General features: G+C 47.0%; 1 protein-coding gene across 2 annotated transcripts in view; it reads left to right on the top strand.

Moving 5' to 3' along the window:
• Positions 1–2,560: 2,560 nt before the first annotated feature.
• The window catches only part of MYH11 (myosin heavy chain 11), a 123,626-nt gene continuing 111,898 nt past the window's right edge, over positions 2,561–14,288 (top strand). For both annotated transcript variants that reach the window (XM_079946589.1, XM_079946590.1), the window contains exon 1: positions 2,561–2,733. The gene's annotated coding sequence lies outside the window, so the exon portion shown is untranslated. The remainder of the gene's footprint in view (positions 2,734–14,288) is intronic.

Below are 14,288 nucleotides of genomic sequence, written 5' to 3'. Positions count from 1 at the left end.
TATTGATAATTTATTATAATTATTTTCTTTTAAAAGTTACCAAATTCTTTAAAGAATCAAATGCACCCCTTTGGAATATCGTTAACGCCTCCAGAAAAGTGCCTGTTTTTACTCCGAGGCCAGCAAGTTAAGACTGATGGCCTGCTCTGGGTTATCTTTCCAGGATGGGAAGGGGATGATCAACTTCAGTTTTTCCCCCTTCCTATTCTCTGCTCCACATCAGCTCTGTACTAACGCAGAGAGGATTTCCACTCCTTTTACAGTGCAGACATTAAAAGGCACGTGGGGAAGCAGTGCATTCATCACTTTCTGAAGAACTTAACCCCTAACGTCCCAGCCAACTGAATGTTGGCTGTTTTTGACTCTCTGACTTAGGCCCATTGTTGGGTAGAGAGCTGGGCCTGCGTGTTTTCAGGGGTGAAAAGCAGACAAGATGTTGGAGGGATGAAGGGACCGAGAGGGTCTGAGATGCAGAACTCTACAGAGGAGACTGGTAGCCTGCAGGAAACAGAGGGCAGGACAGGCCCTCACCATTATGACGTCCCCCAGGCCTGGTGCAACTCTGCTTGGTTTCATGTTTGTTTTGAATAATAGCAGCTAACATGAAGCAGTGTACTATGTTCATTTTACATGGATCATCTCAAGGACTGTTTACAAACAGCTGGGAAGTGAAGAAGTGACTGATGTTCCTCCCATTTTACAGGTAGGGAAACTGAGGCACAGGGCCAAATAGCTAGAAAATGGCACTGGCAGATTCAAACTTAGTTATCTAACCTCAGAGAGGAGTCTTTAGCCTCAAGGCTAATTGTCCTGGGCATTTCCCCTTAAAGTCTCTCTTGGAAGTGAATCATGGCAACAGTGGGCTCTGGACCCAGTAAGGGCTCAGGCAAATCCCTTCACTCCTCCAGGGCCTCAGTTTTCTCACCTGCAAAATGGGGGTATTAATAAAGGCCCCCACCATCACCCGGCCTCGTGGCTGGGGGAGGGTTTGTTGGATAAGACTGGGGCGAGTGCCAAGCACAGAGCCTGGTAAGGGTCTTCCAACATCTTTAACCCTGTCTGTAAACCCTCTGGCTGGAAGCAGCTGGGACCCACGGGGGACTGGGGGCTGCCCCCTTCTGGCTCTGCCGGGAGCAGAAGGGTCCCCTTCCCACCCCGCTGGTCTCGGATGCCACCCCCTCAACCTCCGCGGGGCGCCGGGAGGCCGCTCGGCACCATATTTAGTCAGGGGGAGCGGCAGCCCCGGGCTGGTATGCGGCGCTGGGAATTCCTGCAGGAAGGAGCCTGAGCCTGCCCTTTTTGGGTTGTCTCCCGCCCGCCCGGGTAGGGAGGACCGGCCGGGAACCTCGGAGCCGGGCCAGGCGGGGAGCGGGGCGACCGGCTGCCCGCAGGTCCCCGGCCTGGCGCGGGGCCAGCCCACCGCCGCGGCTTCCTTTTATGGCCTGTGTGCGTGCATATGACAGAGTGGAGAGAGATGGAGAGAGAGCGAGAGAGGGAGGGAGATCTGGAGCCAGAGACACAGAGACCAGAGACAGAGTGAGACAGAGGGACAGAAGGAGAGAGCGGTGGGCAGAGTGACGGAGACATAGAGAGAGAAAAAAGGCAGAACAAGACAGAAACGGTGATGGAGAGACACGGTGTCAGACACACAGGAGGGGGTGGGGCGGACACGGGGTAAGGGAGTGGTACTAAGAGGGAGGGAGAGAGAGAAAACTTTCAGGCAGCTTCATTTTCAAGAATTTCTTCGGGCGGGGAGGAGCAGGTGAAGAGAACTTTCAAGAGCGCCTGGCACCCACATTCTGTTTGGATCCTGACATGCACCTTGCAAATTACGTAATTATACACAAACACACACACACACACACACACACACACACACACACACTTTTCAGCTTCGGACACTGAGGCTCAGAGAAGGGAAATGACTTGCCTGAGGTCACACAGCCAGCGAATGGCACACCAGGACCTGAAGTCACAACAATTGGGCCTCTTTTTTTTTTTTGCTTGTGGGTGGAGGTGGGGATGCCAAGTTGGGAAAAGTAAAAACTTCCCCTTTCTGCACAATTCCCAGCAGAGTTGGGGGGTCTTGCCTTGTACTTTGCAAAGTTCAAAAAATCCCCTTTCCCCACCCTTCACGCAGCACGGCCAGGCCCTTTCCAGGTAGTGGGGGACGAAGAAAAATGGCGAGCGGGGAGAGGAGGTGTCAACTCGGGCCCCCCACAGTTCCCGCCACGCGGAGGAAGCGGTTAAAGCCCGTGAGGCTAGAGCTGACTCAAGGGAGAAATTCTCAAGCATCCCCTATAGACGCCGGCCGCTCAACCCCTTTCTTTAGGGACCCGGAGTCTCGGTGACTGTCCCAGAACCCGGGTCAGACACTGGCCCCGAACGCTTCTGCCCACTGCGCCTTTCCCGGGAGCCCTGCGGCCCCCCGCTCCCCCCTGCGCCGCCGCCTGGGTGCGCCCCTCTACGGGCGCCGCGACAGGTGCGCGCGAGACCTGGACCAAAGCCGCGCTTTTCGGACCCTGCAGGTGGCGCTGCGGAGGGAGCAGCGCGAGACTCACACCCACTCCGCCCCCTCCACCGCCTCCCCTTTCCCTCCCGCGGGCAGCTCCGTGTCTATAAAGAGAGGCGTCCCAGGCGAGCGAGAAGGTTTGGACGCCCTTGCCTGGGAGGTGTGCCAGATAGGAGCTCTCCATCCAGTTTCTTCTCCGCTCTCCCCCAAGTTGGAGATCTGTAAGTATGTGGTCCTGGTGGGGGAAGGGAAATTGAGTAGAGGGTTTAAGGATCCTAGAAGACATCCTACAGGGGCTGGGGAGCAGTGAGGAGCATCTGTTGACCTCTTCTTAAGGACTATGGGGCTGGGGGTTCACAATTTTCATTTCTCTCTGCCCCATCATCCTAGATTTCCCCCAAACCAGCATCTCCCAAGGTAACCAATGATAAGTACCACCTTGGGGGTACTTATTAAAAATAATGCCCGGGCCCAGCTTCGGTTACACTAGAATCTTCAGAAAAACTGTTCCCTATATATATGAGTCCCAGATGATTCTTGTTATGAGGCAAATCTGAGAGATGTGCTCCCTTAGAAATCACAGAGGTCTGGCTTGAACAGCCAGGCTTCTTTTATTCTGGCCACAAAAAGGGTGCAGCTGAGCTTCACTGAAAAGTTACTTCCTATCACATAGGCAGGCAAAGTATGGCTTCCAGTGGAGCTTGCTTAGTTCTGTTAATTATATCAGTTAAAAACACATGGGCAGAAAGGGGAGTGTTTTTTCCTCACTCTAGAGGATGCCTGCTGATAATCCTTGGGTGATAAGCTGGTTATGATCCAGTTTATTTATTACAGCTTGATTTTCTTCCAGACACCCCCCCCCCCAGATTTTTAAAAATCTCATCCAGGTTGACCACAAGGGCCTCAAATACTCAGAAGGGTGCCAGAGTCCACATTTTCTTACAAAGTCTGCAGGTGCATTAGCAAAGATTGGGCTGGGATTTCCTGCAGAGCATCCAGTACACATGTTACTCTCATGTCCTACTAAGTGGGCAAAGTGAGAGAAAGTGGCTACTGCCTGTTGTATGTTCTCTCTCTGCACTGAGAGCTGGTGGGGATTTGGCTGCTTGAGGAAAGGCACCATTCAAAGCCATACTTATCAAGAAGTAAAAGTAAATATTTAGAAACCCCAAGAAAGGGAGCATTTACTACAGTATTAAGAATAGATAGATTAAATTGCAAAGTGGCCATTTTATACAGAGAAGGAGCTTAAAGAAGCAGAACTGAAAGTCGTTAGATAGCAGTGTGTGAAATAGGATATTGAAGATCCATGGAAGGAAATGCAGTCTTTCCTTGGTGCTTTCGCATTGAGATAAACTACCATTGACAGAGCACTTACGTGCCATGCACTGTAGCACCGTTTGACTTAATTGATCTCATTTAATCATTGCAACAACCTTTTAAGGGAGTCATCATGATGCCTGTTTAGTATACAAGGTAGCTGAGGCTCAGAGAGGTTAAGTAATTTGCCCAGTGTCTCACAGCTAACAAGTGGTGGATCCCATTCCTGTGTCTGTCTGATGCTAATTCTATACCCCTGACCCCGCCATCTTTTTTCTTTACCATGAACAAAAACTCTGTTGGAATCAGGTTTCTGATGGGACCAGATGTGTCCAGTAAGGCAAGTGCTTATCATCTCTTTGAAGAAAACATAAACTGACTTTTTGCAAATTTAAAATAAAATGCACTGTTTGTCCCCTGTGGCGGGGTCATCTAGTTGGCCCGATGACTAGATTAGGTGGGCTGCCATCCCAAGAGTCCAAAACGTGAACTAGCCGGGCCTTCCTCGAGAAGCTTCTAGGGCTCGTAAACACTGTGTATCTTATTATCATGTCTGAATTAGACGTGTTATTCCGTACAAGGTATTTGTTATGGATTTGTTATCCTTACTTTTCTGTGTGAGGGCTGAGATTGAGGCAAACATGCCCATTTATGGTAGCGTTTTCCATGAGGCCATCCTCGGGCCCCCTCACAAATTAGCCTTGTATTGCAGCTTTGTTGGTCATGCCTCTGGAGATTTCTTTGCCCTTGTCCTTCCCCTTTGGGAACAAGTGGGGGAGTCCAGAGGAGAAAACATTTGGGAGGAAAGGGGGATTACCTTTCCCTACTCTCTCTTATTTGGAAGTTTTATTTTTGGGGTGGGAAAGTTGTCTTCTCCTTTCCTCGGTGTATTGAATCCAAACAGGTGGATTTTATGCTGTTAGGCACAACCATGTACTTCTAAAATTGGGTACACATTAGATTTTTCTGGAAAACCACATCCAATTTTAAGTCCACTGGAATCCGAGAACATCACAAGCAAATTTAGAAATCATGCAGGTTGACCTTCCCAAACCTCAGTTTTCCCATCTATAAAATGGGGCTCGTGAGAATAGCTAATGTTAGTTGATCACTTTTGCTGGACAACACACTGAATCCTTTACAGGCATCATGTTTCTAAGTCTTTACAACAGCCCTTTGGAATGGATGCTATTATTATTGGCCCTGTTTTACAAATGTGGAGTCTGAATAACTTGCTCAAGATAGCTCGACTAGCCAATGAGGAAGACAAGATTCTATAGACCTAGCTCTTTCTAACTGCAGAGCCTAAGGGATTGCCCTTTTGGGAGGATTCAAGGGGATCATGCATATGAAGGATTTAGCAGTGTCTGGCCCCTGGTGAACTTCTGTGGATGGTTATTTATAACATACATGACCAGAGACCTTAAGGATCTTGCTCAGTGTAACCCATCTGGTACTTGGCAGAACCAGGAACCCTATGGTATAGTCTTTCCGTAAAAGAGAAACTTGCCCTTAATTTTCTTTTTGTGTAATGTCTTTTCATAAACTCAGTTCCTATTCTTCTTCCACTCGAACATAGACCCACTTCCTCACCTGTGTCAGGAACATGACTGATACGAGGTTTATTGGCCCTTTTTTAATTCATTTAGGGTCTCGAGGGCATCCTTTAAGAGCTCACCTGTGAGTGGGAGGAGCCTGTCTGGCTTCCACGGTGACTCTTTTGCTACCAGGGGTCTCTTCCCTCTACCCCTGACCTTTAAACACAGTTAACTATGGCCACACCATGGGGGAAAGGCTGAGTTTGGAAAAGGCCAAGTCGGAATTTGAAGGAAATTTTTGTTTTGTTCTGTTTTGAATAGTTGCCTTTGAAGAAACTTTTGTAAGGGATCAGATGATGGAGGAAGAAGCTAGCGCTGCCCGTTGTTCCTGCAGGGGGAAGTTGGGTGTCTCTGAGTTGGATCAGTGATTTGGGGGTTAAGGAGGAACAGCCCTCATCCAAGTCCCTGAGAAAGGACCATAGTGCTCACCTCCTGCTCACCCATGCAGGCTTGAACTTCCTTCCCTCTGCTGGTGAAGCATGCAGCAAACGATACAGAATCACAGAAGGGGCCAGTGTCTGAGACCCCTGTGGGTCATTATAGCCATTCCCTGGTCTCCAGGTAGAATTCCTGACCCTCTTTCTCCTTCCCCACCTCTCCGCTCTTCCCCATCTTTGGATATTGATATAAACATGGTTAATGTATTCTTGCACATCTTTCCAAAACTTTTCTATGTCAAATCTTCCTCTTTTGCACGAATATTGGCATTGTAAATTAGGTGTTTTTTTTCACTTGATTACATATCTTCATCTTTCTATATCAGCACATTGTGATGTTTCTTTTTATCATCTGCATAATATTCTATTATGTGGAAGGATAGCATCTTACTGAAACAACCTCTTATTGAAACATACCAGCTTCACTCCACCATATAAACAGGACTTCAGGGACAATCTTTGTGTATCTATTTATGTCTAATTACATGAGTTATCTGTAGGATAAATTCCCAGCAATGTGATTTGCTAAGTTACAGAGCATGCACATTGAAAATAGATAGATATTGCTAAACAGTCCTCTAAAGACATTGTAAATTTAAACTTCAAATGGGCATATAGGAGACTACATTTCTTTTAAGTTGTGATAAGCCAGAGTTGCAAGACACAAGACACAGTAGGGCTTTTAGGGCCAGAAATGGCTAGTTCTCTCTAATCCTCAAAGCATCCTCCGTGAGAACCACCAGACCTCTTGCTAACCAAGTTCTCTTGGGGAGGTAAAAATAATTTAGCTTTACTGATTATAAGAACTTCCTTCTGGAGGTACTTTAAAAACAGTATTCTAATGAGCTAGGCAGATATCAGAAGCGGGTGCAGCTGGTGGGGGAGTGGCACGGGGACCAGTCCATGCAAGGAAGTTCAAGCAAGGAAGAGACTTTTTGCTAAGAGTAGATCAGGTGTCAGATCTGGGTTCAGATCTTGGCTCCAACTTTTACAAGCAAAAGACTTTACTTTCACTTACCTTCCAGGACCTCCATAGCCTTATAGGAATAATAAATAATGCCCACCTTGCTGGACGCTTAGGAGACATAGCAAGATGGTGTATATAATAGATTGCCTGGCCCGATATCCCATGAATAGAAAGAGCACAGTGATAATTGTGCCTATTATTAATGACAGATTTAGAGTCCCGATTACTCGTGGGGACAGTTTGGGGCTTGGAGATCCGGTGCATCTGGGGGGCCCACCCCCTCCCTGCTTCCCTCTCCACTTTGGCTCCTCCCACACCTGGGCCAGACCTTGAAATAGTTGCTCCTCTGCAGAGGTCCCGCCAGCTGGTGGTTCGTGTTCTAGATCAAGCCCAGAGGGTTTTCATTTTGCCTGCATGGCATTCAAAATGTGCAGTGATTTAACTTTAGGGGTGGGTATTTCATTCCTAAATGCAGACTTCGGGGTCTGTTGGAAATCTGGCAATGCAGGGCCCACATTCTCACTCACCCCAACGGGAGTTGAGAAGCTGCCACGCTCTTTGGGCAGGACCAGAGGGCTCTGTCCAGCCACCTCCAGCCTGGGTCACCTTGCATTGCTCACCTGACCCCAGGGACATTTGGGTTGGTGTCTCTGGTCTAAAATCTTGGCAGTAAAATACTGAGGGAAGCTGTTAACTAGGCCTGATGATGTGCAAATCCTGTTACTGTTTGGGCTCTGGGGTATTTTATTCATTTTCCTTTAATACAGAAGCAGAAGGGGCAAGATCTTTTACCCCTGAGTTCCCCTGGGGAAAATAAAACCGACGCTAAAACAAGCTAAAATAGTTAAACATTCTCAGTTGGTTCAACTTCAACACTTTGATCTGGAATCACAGTTATCATAAAATGTTACAGCTAGGGGCTTCCCTGGTGGCGCAGTGGTTGAGAGTCCGCCTGCCGATGCAGGGGACACGGGTTCGTGCCCCGGTCCAGGAAGATCCCACGTGCCGCGGAGCGGCTGGGCCCATGAGCCATGGCCGCAGAGCCTGTGCGTCCGGAGCCTGTGCTCCGCGACGGGAGAGGCCACAACAGTGAGAGGCCCGCGTACCACACACACACACACACACACAAAAATGTTACAGCTAGCCAGCCCTCCACATTTCTGTCCCCAAATGAAAAGCACAAGGCCCAGAGAGGGAGAGTAACTTGCCCAGATTCACCCAGCAGGTTCGGCGCAGAACGGGGACTTGTAACCCTGTGGTCTTACAGAGGCTAACGAACAGCTTGTCTGCGCTCAAGGAACGAAGCTGGGTGTCGTTGGTGAGGAATACAGGACTGTGTATGGAGCCGACGCACTCGGCAGTGTCAGGCGTTGCTAAGGCCATTGATCATGAACTGTAGGTAGTATCCGTCAGTCCTGTATAATGATCCTGAAGGTGTCCTTTCAGCTCTCAGAGCTGATGCAGGACATTGGACGGGGGGTGGTGGGGGAGGAAGGCTTGAGAGGAAGAAACCAGGTCGGTGGGGAGTCTCCTTGAGGTTCGGCTGTCTGGGTGTCTGTCTCTTTTCTGCTCTCATGTGCCCACACTCCACCCATGTGACCTTCTACACTTGGCATTCCAGGTTGGTTGGGACAATTTTTTCCCCCAGGGGACATGTGGCAATATCTGGAGACATTTTTGCTTGTCATGACTGGGGTGGGGAGGGTGTGCTACTAGCATCTATTGGGTAGAGACCAGAGATGCTACTAATGGCCTTAAACTACACACGACAGTCCCCCTCCCCGCCCCCACTCTCGGCCTGCCCACCACTCCCCCTCTGCTACATGGCTTCTGCCCACCATTCATCCCACCAACAAAGAATTATCCAGCCCCAAATGTCAACAGCCCCAAATGTCAGCATGCCGAAGTTGAGAGAAACCCTGCTCTAGCAGCAGGGAGGTGCAGACCAAGTTTTCCTTCCATTCAGTGCATGGAGAATTGTGCTCTCTGATCACTGCTGCCGTCTTGCAAACTGCTTTGCGTTCCCCCCTGTGCCTCACCTAATGTCTGACCTGACACTTTTTGCCTGATTGTCCACTACCCCAAATTTTAAAAACTCAAGGCTCTGGGTGCACGCTGAGGCAAGTCCTTGCGGCAATAAAACCAAGTTATCTGGAGACTTCAAGTTGCCGCAGACCGATGCGGGGTGTGTCCCGTGTGTGTCTGTATTTCTTTCAGTCCTCAAGTTCTCTCCCTATTTCAAAGAAGGTAGACAAAGCAGAAAAGATCACTTTGAAAGTATATCTTTATTCAGATTCCACCATAACTAGCTGTGCCATGATGGGCAAGTTACTTAACCTCTCTGTGCCTCAGTTTCCTCATCTGTAAACCAGAGGTAATGGTGCTTCTCGTAGCCTTTTCGAGGGGATTAAATGAGTTAATAGCTGGCATTCAATAAGATAGAGCAGCAGCTATGATTACTAATATTAATAATATTAATTTGCTAGGCTCACCACATTTTCTCAAGGACAAATCTATGGGATTTAATCAGTGTTTGGTGGGAAAAGAGGTCTGTGGCTAAATGTTTTTGAGAGCCATGGGCTCAAAGGAGTGAAATAGCTTTCAGATGTCAGGACCTCGGATATCCCGATGGGAGTTCTCCCTCTTAATGATGGGGTGGGTAGATGTGTAGCGCTTTTCAAATGGATTTGACCACAGAATCGATTTCTTTCTCTTTTTTTTGGCCGTGCCTCAAGGCATGTGGGATCTTAGTTCCCTGACCAGGGATCAAACCCACGTCCCCTGCATTGGAAGCACAGAGTCTTAACCACTGGACCACCAGGGAAGTCCCCAGAATTGATTTCTGAAGAGTGTCTCAACCTCTCTGAATCCTGCCCCACCCCACCCCAAATATTTTGAGGGATTAGGGTTCCAAGGAACACACTCTGAAAAATGCCATTCTAGGGTGAAGCCAAGCTCCTCTTCCCTTTTCCTTCTTTCTTTTGACCAAAACAGATTTCACACATCGTGACTGTCAGGCTTCAAAGACATGAGAAGCAACCCAGCCTCTCTCCTTTTTCTGGACAGAGACTGAATCTTTGTGCTTGATCTTCTTTGCATTTTTGAGTCCTAGATTAGGCAGGGTTCGTGGCAGTGGGGATTCCTCTGTCCTTTTATTTTTCTGTTGTAGTTTTTGCTTTTTTTTCTGATTTGTAAGGCAACTCAGCAACATCGTAATTAGAAAGAGCCCACTTAGCTGTCATGCTGCCCTAAACAAATAAAACATGTCTCCCCACCCTCCTGAGTATACTCGGCTACCATTCAAAAACTTTTCGTTGATTGTACTTATACTACCGAACTGCACAATTAAGTGCTTAAGGTGGTGAATTTTATTATGTGTATTTTACCGTAATTAAAGATAAAAAGAAAAAAAATTTTTTTTCATTGAAGTGTACTTTATATCAGAACAGTACACCTCCCTGTGGGTATGCAGCCCGGTGAATTTCCACAAAGTGGGCACACCCATGTAACTGGCACTCAGATCAAGAAACAGAACATCAACCCCACACACCCCCATCACGTCCTACACTTCCAGTTACAACATCTGACATCTACCACCTTAGGTTAGATTTGCCTGGTTTTGAACCTCATATACAGGCACACCTCATGTTATTGCCCTTCACAGATACTGTGTTTTGTTTTTTTTTTTTTTTTTTTTTTACAAATTAAAGGCTTATGGCAAATCTGTGTCGAGCAAGTCTATCAGTGCCATTTTTCCAACAGCATTTGCTCACTTTGTGTCTCTGTGACACATTTTGGTAATTCTTGCTATATTTAAGGCTTTTTCATTACAGTATTTGTTATGGTGACCTGTGATCAGTGGTTTTGTTGTTGCTACTATGACTCGCTGAAGGCTCAGATGATGGTTAGCATTTTTTCGCAATCAAGTATTTTTAATTAAGGTGCGTATGTTGATATAATTGGACAGTCGACATAATGCTATTGTACACTTAATAGATGACAGCATAGTGTAAACATAACCTTTATAAGCACTGGGAAACCAAGATATCCATGTGACTTGCTTTATTGTGATATTTGCTTTATTGAGATGGTCTGGAACTGAGCTCGCAGCATCTTCACGTCCTGCCTGCAAACAGAATCACACAGTATGTCCTTCTTGGGTTTGCCTTCTTTCACACAAGTGTTTGTGAGGTTTGTTCTCATCGCAGTGTGGAGTTATAGTTCACTTCATCTGATTTGGGTCCCATTTTGAATGTTTATTATGTGCCGGTCACTGTGCTAGGTGCCTTAAAGGGTAGGTTCATTGATTGCAAATACTCCACTGAGCTTCTGACAAGCCCATCAAGCTTGTGTAGGAGACAGAAAAGCACAGGCTTCGAATCAGACCTGGGTTCGGATCCCAGCTCTGTCACTTTTTTTTTTTTTTTTTTTTTTGCGGTACGCGGGCCTCTCACTGTTGTGGCCTCTCCCGTTGCGGAGCACAGGCGGACGCTTAGGCTCAGTGGCCATGGCTCAAGGGCCCAGCTGCTCCGCGGCATGTGGGATCTTCCCGGACCGGGGCACGAACCCGTGTCCCCTGCGTCGGCAGGCAGACTCTCAACCACTGTGCCACCAGGGAAGCCCAGCTCTGCCACTTTTTAGCTGTGTGACCTCAGGCAGATTCCTTCACCTCTTTGAGCCCCAGTTTCCATGTCTGTAAGGTGGAGCTGACCATCAGACGGAACTCCTAAGGCTGTGGTGGTGTCGCTCGATGATCCTGCATGTGAAGGATTTAGCCCAGGGCCTGTGAGGAGGCCAGGGGTGTTAAGTATCACTGTTCGGTGTTCAAAAAACTCTGTCCTGGGTATGACATACAGCCAAGTGGGAGGTGGTGTGATATTGGCATTGCTTACATGTAGAAGATAGTTTTATAAATTTTGCGTAGTAATATCTTTCCTTTTAAGGAAAATGTCAGTCATGAAATAGTAGACAGAAGAGTTTAACCCTCCTGCAGGTACTCCATCATGAGGCTCCAGCAATTACACTGGGCCGATCCTGGCTCCACCCAAATTTCCTCCCTGCCCTGATTATTTTGAGGTAAACCCCAGGTTTATCATTTCATCTATAAATACTATATGATTTTCTTTTTTTTTTATTTATTTATGGCTGCGTTGGGTCTTCGTTGCTGCCCACGGGCTTTCTCTAGTTGCAGCGAGCGGGGGCTACTCTTCATTGTGATGCGTGGGCTTCTCATTGTGGTGGCTTCTCTTGTTGTGGAGCATGGGCTCTAGGCACGCGGGCTTCAGTAGTTGTGGCACACAGGCTCAGTAGTTGTGGCTCGCAGGCTCTAGAGCTCAGGCTCAGTAGTTGTGGCCCACGGGCTTAGTTGCTCCACGGCATGTGGGACCTTCCCAGGCCAGGGCTCAAACCCGTGTCCCCTGCATTGGCAGGTGGATTCTTAACCACTGGGCCACCAGGGAAGTCCCTTCACGATCTTCTAAAAGGAAATACTTCTCTAAAAGGAAAGGACTCTCTAAATAGGTGAAATCACAGTACCATTTTCACACCAAAGAATTTAACCAATTCCCTAGGATAAAACATATTGAGTCAGTGTTCAAATTTCCCTGATTAGCTCATCCATTTTTCTTTTCGGAGGGGTTGTCAAGTAAACTTTTATTTTTCTGACAATTACATTCAGTTGCTCAAAGATTTTCATTTAAAGGGTGGCTTTTTTTAAAAAAATTATTTAATTATTTACTTATTTGGCTGCGTTGGGTCTTCCTTGTGGTGCGCAGGCTTTTCTCTAGTTGCAGCGAGCAGGGGCTACTCTTTGTTGTGGTGCGCGGGCTTCTCATTGCGGTGGCTTCTTGGAGCATGGGCTCTAGGCGTGCAGGCTCAGTAGTTGTGGCTCACGGACTCTAGAGCGCAGGCTCAGTAGTTGTGGCGCACAGGCTTAGTTGCTCCACGGCATGTGGGATCTTCCCGGACCAGGGCTCGAACCCGTGTCCCCTGCATTGGCAGGCGGATTCTTAACCACTGCGCCACCAGGAAAGTCCCTAAAGCGTGGCTTTTTAAGACAGCAAAATGTACCTTTATTTCTGATTTGCTCCGTGTGTGGATGTGCATGTTGACAGGATAGGGGAGTTCTTTCTCTGCCTCTACCAGTGTTTGTCTTTTATTGTACTTGTTAGACTTTTTCATTACGAAAATTTTCAAACATATGCAAAAGTGGAGAGAACAGTATGACGTACCCCTTGGTTCCTGTCACTCACCTTCCATATGAGGCCAATCATTTCACCCCCACCCTCCTCCCATTTCTTTTGTGGGTCCCAAAGTCCTTTCTAATCTATAGGTTACCCTTTTTAAAAATAATTTACCTGTTAAAGAAACTGAGTCATTTGTCCTATGCTTTCCCACCTTGTGGGCTTTGTCACATGCCCGTGACCTTGTTTGGCATGTTCCCTGTGCCCCGCATTTCCCTTAAATAGGTGTTAGATCCAGAGGCTTTGTTGGCTTCGGTCCCCCAACCCCACCCCATTTTCCTTTTTGTAAGAATATTTCATTGGTGGTGGTGGCACTTCCTAGAGCAACCCCTCTGGAGGCACGTAACCTCTGATCGACTTTGTTTTTGCAATGTTAAGGTTAATGAGTAGGTATAGGTGGTGCCAGCCTGATCCATCCATTATAAAGTTTGCCTTCTGCTTTTCATCTAATACAGTGGGTCTGAAAGTGTGGACCCCAGGCCAGCATCCTCAGCATCACTTGGGAACCTGTTAGAAATGCAGGTCTTGGGCTCATCCCAGACCTACTGACTCGGAAGCTCTGGGGTGGGCCCAGCCATCTGTGATTCCACAACTGCCCGGGTGAAGCTGATGCACAAGAAAGTTTGAGAATCAATGGTCTGATGTTTTAGCAACATTGATAGTCATTGTCAAGACCCATTATTTTATTCAGAGTTCCAAAATTGCTACATTTTAGTTTCATCATTTCTTCCACCTTTACTGGTTGGAATTCTTCTAAGTAGAAGGTAGTTTTTGTTTGTTTTTTTTTAAACAGTGAAAGTGAGGTGAAGGGAGAATGGACTCATTACATCCCAAGAGAAATTCAACAACAATTTAAAAATGCAGGAAATGTGATTGTTAAACCTGGGACAGTGCACATTCTCTACGATTCTTTAGTTCACTTTTTGGAATAACTGAAGTGATTATTCAGATTTAGGGAATGATTCACCCATTTCTCCATCTTTTTTTTTTTTTAAATGAGCTACTAGATCAGGTCTCCCAGGAGAAATAACCATCCCTTCTGAACAAATCAGCCTTTGGGTTTTTTTTTTTTTTTTGGTTTTTTTTTTAAATTTGTATTTTTACTTTAAAATAAGTTTGAGACTGAGTGAATTTGTTGGCAGCCTTTGGCTTGTATTATTGTTATTTTCACCCCAGAAGAGAAAAGTGGTAGTAACTGCCCCTCTGATTTTT

Source organism: Stenella coeruleoalba (genome assembly GCF_951394435.1).
Source record: "Stenella coeruleoalba genome assembly, chromosome: 15".
NCBI classification, from domain to species: domain Eukaryota; kingdom Metazoa; phylum Chordata; class Mammalia; order Artiodactyla; family Delphinidae; genus Stenella; species Stenella coeruleoalba.
The sequence above is the reverse complement of the archived record's forward strand: the minus strand, read 5'-3'. Positions and strand labels throughout refer to the sequence as shown.